The sequence below is a fragment of the Cajanus cajan genome, chromosome 1 (genome assembly GCF_000230855.2).
Source record: "Cajanus cajan strain Asha chromosome 1, NIPB_CcT2T_4, whole genome shotgun sequence".
NCBI classification, from domain to species: domain Eukaryota; kingdom Viridiplantae; phylum Streptophyta; class Magnoliopsida; order Fabales; family Fabaceae; genus Cajanus; species Cajanus cajan.
Genome location: NC_138517.1, coordinates 75,320,975 through 75,329,592, shown reverse-complemented (window position 1 = coordinate 75,329,592; position 8,618 = coordinate 75,320,975). Strand labels below are relative to the sequence as shown.

Sequence of the window (8,618 nt, the reverse complement as noted above, 5' to 3'; positions counted from 1 at the left end):
AACAGGAAATAATAATGGTGGAAATGGACCAACTAGGCCTCCCAGAAGGACCCTAGGTGATTATGCACAACAACAAGGTCCTAGACATTTCTCTAGCATTGCAGCTCCAAACACTTCTAGAGCCATGGAGATGAAACCTGCCTTCCTTACCTTGGTTAGCTCACAACAATTTGCTGGCCTTGATCATGAAGACCCATACTCACACCTATCAAATTTCTATGAGTTATGTGGAACTATGGGAATTCCTAAGGCTGATGAGGAAGCTGTATATTTGAGGTTGTTTCCATTTTCTTTGACAGGAAAAGCTAAAGTTTGGTTACAATCTCACCCAAATCAAAGTTTAACAAGCTGGGGTGATGTGGAAAATAAGTTTGTGAACCGATTCTATCCTTCATCCAAGTATATTAAGGCCAAGTCAGAAATCACTACTTTCAGGCAAGGTGCAGATGAACCATTCTGTGAAGCCTGGGAGAGATTTAAGTCATTGCTCAGAAAATGTCCTAACCATGGGTTTGAAGATATAGCTCAACTTAATTTCTTTGTCAATGGAATCAAACCTGAGGTGAAGATGTTATTGGATGCAGCAGCTGGTGGCACCATGATGACCGTGAGTCCAGAAGAAGCCACTCAAATTATAGAGTCTTTGGCATCTTCTGATCACCAAGCAGAGCATGGAAGACATCAATCTCATAGAAGAGGAGTTCTTGATCTTAACACTAATGATGCAATCCTTGCTCAGAACAAACTGCTATCTCAACAGATCGAAGCATTGACTAAACAGATGGCCAAGATTCCACAACAGCTTCATGTTATTGCTTCTTCTTCAACCCAACAAAATCCTTCCTTAAAATGTGATTTTTGTGGAGGAGATCATCCCAATGGTCACTGTTCAGAAATTCCAAATGAAGAAGAGGTCAACTATGTGGGGAACCAACAACAAGGAGGTAATTTTAATTCCCGTAATTATAACACTAACAATTATATGCAGGGAAATCAAGGTTGGAGAAGCAACAATAACAACCAAGGTTATGGATGGAGGAATGAAGTTGGACCATCCAATAGGCCACCACCACAACAACAACAACAACACCAGCCTGCTTATCCTTCTATGCATGAAAGAACCAGCAAGTTGGAGGATACTCTGAACCAGTTCATGCAGGTATCTATGAACAACCAGAAGAATACAGAGGCATCCATCAAGAACTTGGAGGTGCAGGTGGGTCAGCTAGCTAAACAATTAGCTGACATGTCTAAAGGCCCATTTTCAGCCAACACCAAGACCAACCCCAAGGAGTATTGCCAAGCCATAACAACAAGAAGTGGAAAGGTGGTAGGTGGTGATGTTGGGGTAAGTGAGAAAAATGAAAAGAAAGAAAATGTTGAATTGAGGGGGGTTGAGGAAGAGATTGAGAAGAATGAGGGAGAAAGCAATAAAAATGAGGGTGTAGATAGTGAGAAAATAAAAGAGAAGAATGAAGTTGAGAAGGAGAAAAATAAAAAGAAGGGCAAGGAAGTCATTTCCACTGTTCCTATTAAAGACTTACCTTACCCTCATGCCCCATCTAAGAAAGAGAAGGAAAGACAATTTGCAAGGTTTCTGGACATCATCAAGAAGCTCCAGATAAATATTCCCTTCACTGAAGCCATGGAACAAATGCCTACTTATGCTCGGTTCATGAAGGATCTCTTGACTAAGAAGAGAAGAATTCTTGAAGAAAAAACTGTGGAGCTTGAGGCTGGGTGTAGTGCCATCATACAAAAATCTTTGCCTCAAAAATCCAGAGATCCGGGTAGTTTCACTCTCCCTGTATCAATTGGTAATCTTTCAGTGGGTAAGGCACTATTAGATCTTGGAGCCAGTATCAATTTAATGCCATTATCTATGCTGAAGAAGATTGGAGATGTAGAGGTACGACCCACAAGGATGACCTTGCAATTGGCAGATAGATCCATCAAGCTTCCATATGGTATAGTGGAAGATATGATCGTGAAGGTTGATAAGTTCATGTTCCCAGTTGATTTTGTAGTGATGGACATGGAAGAAGATGTGGAGGTTCCATTGATTCTGGGCAGACCCTTCATGAAGACAGCTAGAGTTATCATAGACATGGATGATGGAAAGCTGAAGGTGAGAGTTCAAGATGAAGAGGTGAATTTCAATGTTTTTGAAGCAATGAAGTTTCCTAAAGGCAATAAGGATTGTTTCAGAATTGATGTGTTAGATAATGTGTACTTGGAAACTCAAAGCAATTTCAAGAATTCATCAACATTGGAAAAAGCTTTGTCTATGTTTGATGATGATTTGGATAAAGTTATAGATAAGGAAGTCCAGGATGTGATTGATGCATTGAACAAAGGTGAAAGCTCATCAACCAATGTTCAATCAAAGGAAGAGTTAAGAAAGGAGGTGAAAGATCAAATAGTGAAGCTGGAATTGAAACAATTGCCACCACAGTTAAAGTATGTTTTCTTAGAAGAGAATGGTGGGAAACCAATCATAATCAGCAGCCAACTTTCAAAAGAGCAAGAGGAGAGTTTGATTCAAGTGATAAAAGCCAATGAAGGTGCTATTGGTTGGACCCTATCTGATTTGAAAGGAATCAGTCCTGCCTATTGTATGCACAAGATTCATATGGAACAGGATTACAAGCCAGTAGCACAACCTCAAAGACGCTTGAATCCAACTATGAAAGAGGTGGTGAGAAAGGAAGTTACCAAGTTACTTGAAGCTGGTATGATATATCCAATTTCTGACAGTGCTTGGGTTAGTCCTGTGCAAGTTGTGCCTAAGAAAGGAGGTATGACTGTGATTTATAATGAGAAGAATGAATTGATTCCCACTCGTACTGTGACTGGGTGGAGGATGTGCATAGACTACAGGAAGTTGAACCAAGCCACAAGAAAAGACCATTACCCATTGCCTTTCATGGATCAAATGCTTGAAAGGTTAGCAGGGCAAGCTTATTATTGTTTTCTGGATGGTTATTCAGGATACAATCAGATTGTTGTGGATCCGGAAGACCAAGAGAAGACAGCTTTTACTTGTCCCTTTGGTGTATTCGCATACAGGAAGATGCCATTTGGGTTATGTAATGCACCAGCTACCTTTCAACGTTCTATGTTTGCAATCTTCTCTGATTTGGTGGAACAATGCATAGAAATTTTCATGGATGATTTTTCTGTGTTTGGCCCATCTTTTGAAGTTTGTCTTAACAATCTCAGCACTGTACTCAAGCGGTGTGTAGAGACTAACTTGGTGCTAAACTGGGAGAAATGTCATTTCATGGTCAGAGAAGGCATTGTTCTTGGCCACAAAGTCTCTCATAAGGGTATAGAGGTAGATCCAGCAAAGGTTGATATCATCTCAAAGTTGCCACCTCCAATCAATGTGAAGGGGATTAGAAGTTTCTTGGGACATGCAGGATTTTACAGAAGATTTATCAAAGATTTCTCCAAGATAGCTAAGCCTCTTAGTAACCTTCTTATTAAAAATAACAAGTTTGATTTTGATCATGATTGTTTACATGCCTTTGAATTGTTAAAAACCAAGCTTGTTTCAGCTCCTATAATCACTGCTCCAGATTGGAAACTTAATTTTGAATTAATGTGTGATGCAAGTGATTATGCTATAGGAGCTGCTTTGGGCCAAAGGAAGGACAAAATTTTTCATGTTATTCACTATGCAAGTAAGGTGCTGAATGAAAATCAAATCAACTATGTAACAACTGAAAAAGAGTTACTTGCCATAGTGTATGCACTAGAAAAATTTCGTTCTTACCTTGTGGGTTCAAAGATCATTGTTTATACTGACCATGCTGCTATCAAGTATTTGTTGACAAAGGCAGATTCAAAGCCAAGATTGATTCGGTGGATTCTTCTACTACAAGAATTTGATTTAGAAATCAAGGACAAAAAGGGGTGTGAGAACCACGTTGCTGATCACCTATCCAGACTTGTCAATGAGGAGGTGACCAATCAAGAAAAAGAAATATTAGAAGAATTTCCAGATGAGAAGTTGTTTGCCGTAAGTGAAAGACCCTGGTTTGCAGATATGGCAAATTACAAAGCAGCAGGGGTTATTCCAGAAGAATACAACTGGCAACAAAAGAAGAAGTTCTTCAGAGATTCTCATCACTATGTCTGGGATGATCCGTATTTGTTCAAGATAGGTGCTGATGGTTTGCTAAGAAGATGTGTATTTGGGGCTGAGATTAGAGATATTCTCTGGCATTGTCATAACTCGCCCTATGGTGGACATTACAATGGGGAAAGAACAGCAGCAAAGATCCTCCAATCTGGATTTTATTGGCCAACTTTGTTCAGAGATGCCTATGAACATTGCAAGAGCTGTGATAAGTGTCAAAGAACAGGGACAGTTTCCAAGAGACATGAGTTACCCCTGCAAAACATCTTAGAAGTGGAAATCTTTGATTGTTGGGGAATTGATTTCATTGGGCCTTTGCCATCATCTTTTGGGAATGAGTATATCCTTGTGGCAGTGGATTACGTTTCAAAATGGGTGGAGGCTAGTGCTGCGCAAAAAGCTGATGCCAGAACTGTCATAAAATTTTTGAAGAAAAATATTTTTTGCAGGTTTGGATCACCAAGGGTACTCATTAGTGATGGTGGATCTCATTTTTGTAATGCTCAATTGCAAAAAGTTCTGGAACACTACAAGGTCAGGCACAAGGTCGCCACACCGTATCATCCTCAAACCAATGGGCAGGCGGAGGTATCCAATAGAGAATTGAAGAGGATTCTGGAGAAGACAGTGGCCAGCTCTAGGAAGGATTGGGCCTTAAAGCTAGATGACACACTATGGGCCTATAGGACTGCATTCAAGTCTCCTATTGGGTTTTCACCATTTCAACTTGTCTATGGTAAAGCTTGTCATCTGCCAGTGGAATTGGAACATAAAGCATTTTGGGCTTTGAAGGCTTTAAATTATGATTTGAAGGCAGCAGGGGAGAAAAGAAAACTTCAATTGCATGAATTGGAAGAAATGAGGTTGCAAGCCTATGAGTCTTCTAAGTCTTACAAGCACAAAGCCAAGATGTATCATGATAAGAAGATTCTAAATAGGAACTTCCAACCTGGCCAGCAGGTATTACTGTTCAATTCCAGGTTGAAACTCTTCCCTGGGAAGCTCAAATCTAAGTGGTCAGGTCCTTTCTCAATTAAGTCTATCAAATCCTATGGAGCCATTGAACTTGAAGATCCTGTTTCTGGAAGGACTTGGTTAGTTAATGGTCAGAGGCTCAAACATTATTTGGGCGGTGAAGTTGAGAGATTCACTGCCAGCACACATTTGAAGGAGCCATAAACAAACAGGATTGTCAAGCTAAAGACATTAAATTAGCATGTTCTTGTTTTAATTTGTGTTTATGTGTTGTGTGTTAAAATGTAGGATGTTAGTCTGTTGTTTTGGAGTGATGATGCATTATTTTGGGTGTTGGGTCTGTGATTATTTTGATAATGTGGAGTGTGGAGTAAAATATCTTTGTCCATAGAGAGATTTGGTTCCATGATGATTGTGGTGGATTGTGGCTGAATTTATATTGTTGTTGATGATAGATAAGTACATGTTAAACTTGATGTCTAGTGTAGAGTAATAGTAAAAAGCTTTGTGATGTTTGCATAATTAGTTATAGATTTAGTTTTTGCATGTATGTGTTGTGTTAATTTCATATTTTAGTTATTACTTGTTGTGTATTTTAGTTTTATGAGTAAATGGTATGATATTATTAATGTATGTTTGAATATGTGATGTCCATGTTTCATTGCATGTTTTATGTTATATAGTGTCATGTTAGTTGTACTTGTTAATTGTGTGATTGTTTTGATAGTTAGGAGTTAATTATAGTTGTCAAAGATTTGGATGGTGAAGGAACAAGTTTTAGAGAGGTTGAGAGCTATGAAAGAGTGAAAAAGGAAGTAAAAATATGAAGTTTTAAGTCTCAGGGCTGCAGCCCTCATCCAAAGCTGCAGCGGATTTAGCAGAAAAACTGAAATTTTTTTTTTCTGATATGAGGGCTCAAGCCCCGGATCCAAGGCTCAAGCCTTAATTTTCTGTTTCACGTCCAGAGCTGCAGCCCTCATTCACGGCTGCAGCGGTAACTCTCTGCCAAGCTCCACATGAGAGCAAAAAAAAAAAAAAAAAAAAAAAAAAAAAAAAAAAAAAAAAAAAAAACGTCCAGGGGTCCAGAGCTGCAGCCCTCATTCACGGCTGCAGCGGTAACTCTCTGCCAAGCTCCACATGAGAGCAAAAAAAAAAAAAAAAAAAAAAAAAAAAAAAAAAAAAAAAAACGTCCAGGGGTCCAGAGCTGCAGCCCTCATTCACGGCTGCAGCGGTAACTCTCTGCCAAGCTCCACGTGAGAGCAAAAAAAAAAAAAAAAAAAAAAAAAAAAAAAAAAAAAAAAAAAAAAACGCAGCTGCAGCTCCGATTTTCAAGCCCAAGCTCAATATCTCTGCCATCATTGCAGCTGCAGCTCTAGAATCATGGCTGCAGCCCCAGGTTCAAATGCCCAAAATTTTTAAGTGATTTTAAGACCCATTTTCCACTTCCAAGCTACGAATACACTTCTCTTCACTCTCTTTTCATGTTCTCAACCTCTAAACCCTTCCACACTCTCTTATACTCCCACTCTCTTCTCATGAGTCTCTCTTGTTGGTAGGAGATTAATGAAATATTTCATAGTTCTCTTCTCCTTCAAATCACACTAAAAAGGTAAATTTTTTCATAGATTTTTCTCCTCTAGTTACATGCGATTCTTTCAAATTTCTTCTTCCTCTTGAAGCACAATGTGATTTTTAAATTGTAATTTCTCAAAAGAACTCTTGAATTGTTGAAGTGAATGAAACACTTTGTTTGCTTAAAAAAAAAATGCTTATTTAAGGTGCATGCAAAGTGTTTGTGGAAATGTTTGCAAGAACACCATGTGAAATTCAACTCCATGTTAATTTTTGGCACATTAATCTTTGCTTTTTGACGTGCATATCATCCACATGGTTAATTGTGCTTGAAATAAACTGAAATAAGAAGTCTCTATCCATGGCCTACTTTAGAAACCCTTGTTGACCAAATTTTATGGCCTAGGGACAGTCCTATATACTTAGGAGGGGGTGGAGTGCAACAGTCAGGAATTCATAGTGCACAACCTGCTGCTGAGCATGGACAGGAAGAGGAAGTTGAGAGAGATGAAGAAGCAGAGGAAGAAGAGGAAGGAGAAGAAGAGGAATCCGAGTCAGAGGATTTTTGAGACAGACTGTGGAGAAAAGTTCATTTTAATTTTTTTGCAATTTTAAATTTTAGTATTTAAATATTATGGTGGTTTATTGCTAGCTTGTTCAGTTTAAACTATCTATTTGTTTTGTGTTAGTTATGGTTTTATGTGTTGGATGTTATAATTATGCATGTGTTGTTTTGGCTTGTGGTGCTTAGGTCAAGTACTAATAAACGTTTGGGGTTTTTGTGGAAAGTCACTAGTTTGTGAATAATCACTGACTATTGAAACACTCAGTTCTTTTTGAAAGACAAGTCAAGTTGTTTCAAATCAGCAAGAAGAAAACTTTCATCTTTAAATTCACCAAAAAAAAAAAAAAAGTGTTGTTAATACTCATCTTTTGGTTGCACTCTATCATTCATGCATAATCTTAGAATTCATGAGCATCTCTTTAACTTGACATGAAAGGTCAGTGGTTGGATTTATTGAGCCAAGCCAGTGAGTGAGAACACCCAATACATACACTTATATGTTTGAGAGTCACCATCATAGCATATGTGTTTGCATTGTTTGATTCTTGAAATTGTTGCTCTTGTGAGAAATGTTGGAAAAGATCAAGGCATTATGTTGTTCATATTGAAGATCTGTTAAACCTAGAACCAAACAGCTAACCTTCATTTGAGAAAAATCTTTGTTTGAAACCCATTTGAGCATTACCCTTTATCCAACCTTTAAGCCTATACCAATCATAAATTCCTCACCCTAACCAAACCTTAGAGAGCATGATGAAAATGATTGTGGGTTAAGTTGGGGGGAGTGAAAATTGTCAAAGGTTGAAGAAAAAGAAAAGAAATACCATGTTGTGAAGTGTTAAAGTGAGAATTACCTCTTTAATGTTATCATTGTAATGTACAATTTCATTCAAAATAGCTCAAAAAAAAAAAAAAAAAAAAAAAAAAAAAAAAGCTAGGTTATTGTACAAAAAGTCTCAAAAGAGGTGGTATTCTTACAATTGAGTCAATAAATTATGAGGGTAAATATGGGAAAAGTGAAGGTAGAAATTGGGCTGAGATATATGGTTGGAGTTGAAAATTCAAGAGTGAACAAATTTTGAGTCTTGTTGCTTATGTTTATTGTGCTCTCTAGAGTTTGAACTTTGAACCTTGTTTACAAAAAAAAAAAAAAAAAAAAAAAAAAATCATGTTTCTTTGTTAACCAAGCCCCATTACAACTATCAAAAGACCTTGTGATCCTTCATCTTCTTTTCAAGAATGGTAATGGAGAGATGATATCAATGCTTATGTTCATAGAAATGATGTGTGTAGTTGAGAGAAACACTCACCCAAGGAGAGATACACACGTAGGAGGAGCTCCCAAAAACCTCTGTTTTTCAC

The 8,618-nt window shown here is 37.9% G+C and overlaps 1 non-coding gene across 1 annotated transcript; it reads right to left on the bottom strand.

The window, feature by feature from the left end:
• Positions 1 to 407: 407 nt before the first annotated feature.
• LOC145954015 (small nucleolar RNA R71) lies at positions 408 to 513 on the bottom strand. The gene has a single exon (XR_014431226.1). It is a non-coding gene; the product is annotated as a small nucleolar RNA R71 (small nucleolar RNA).
• Positions 514 to 8,618: the final 8,105 nt, after the last annotated feature.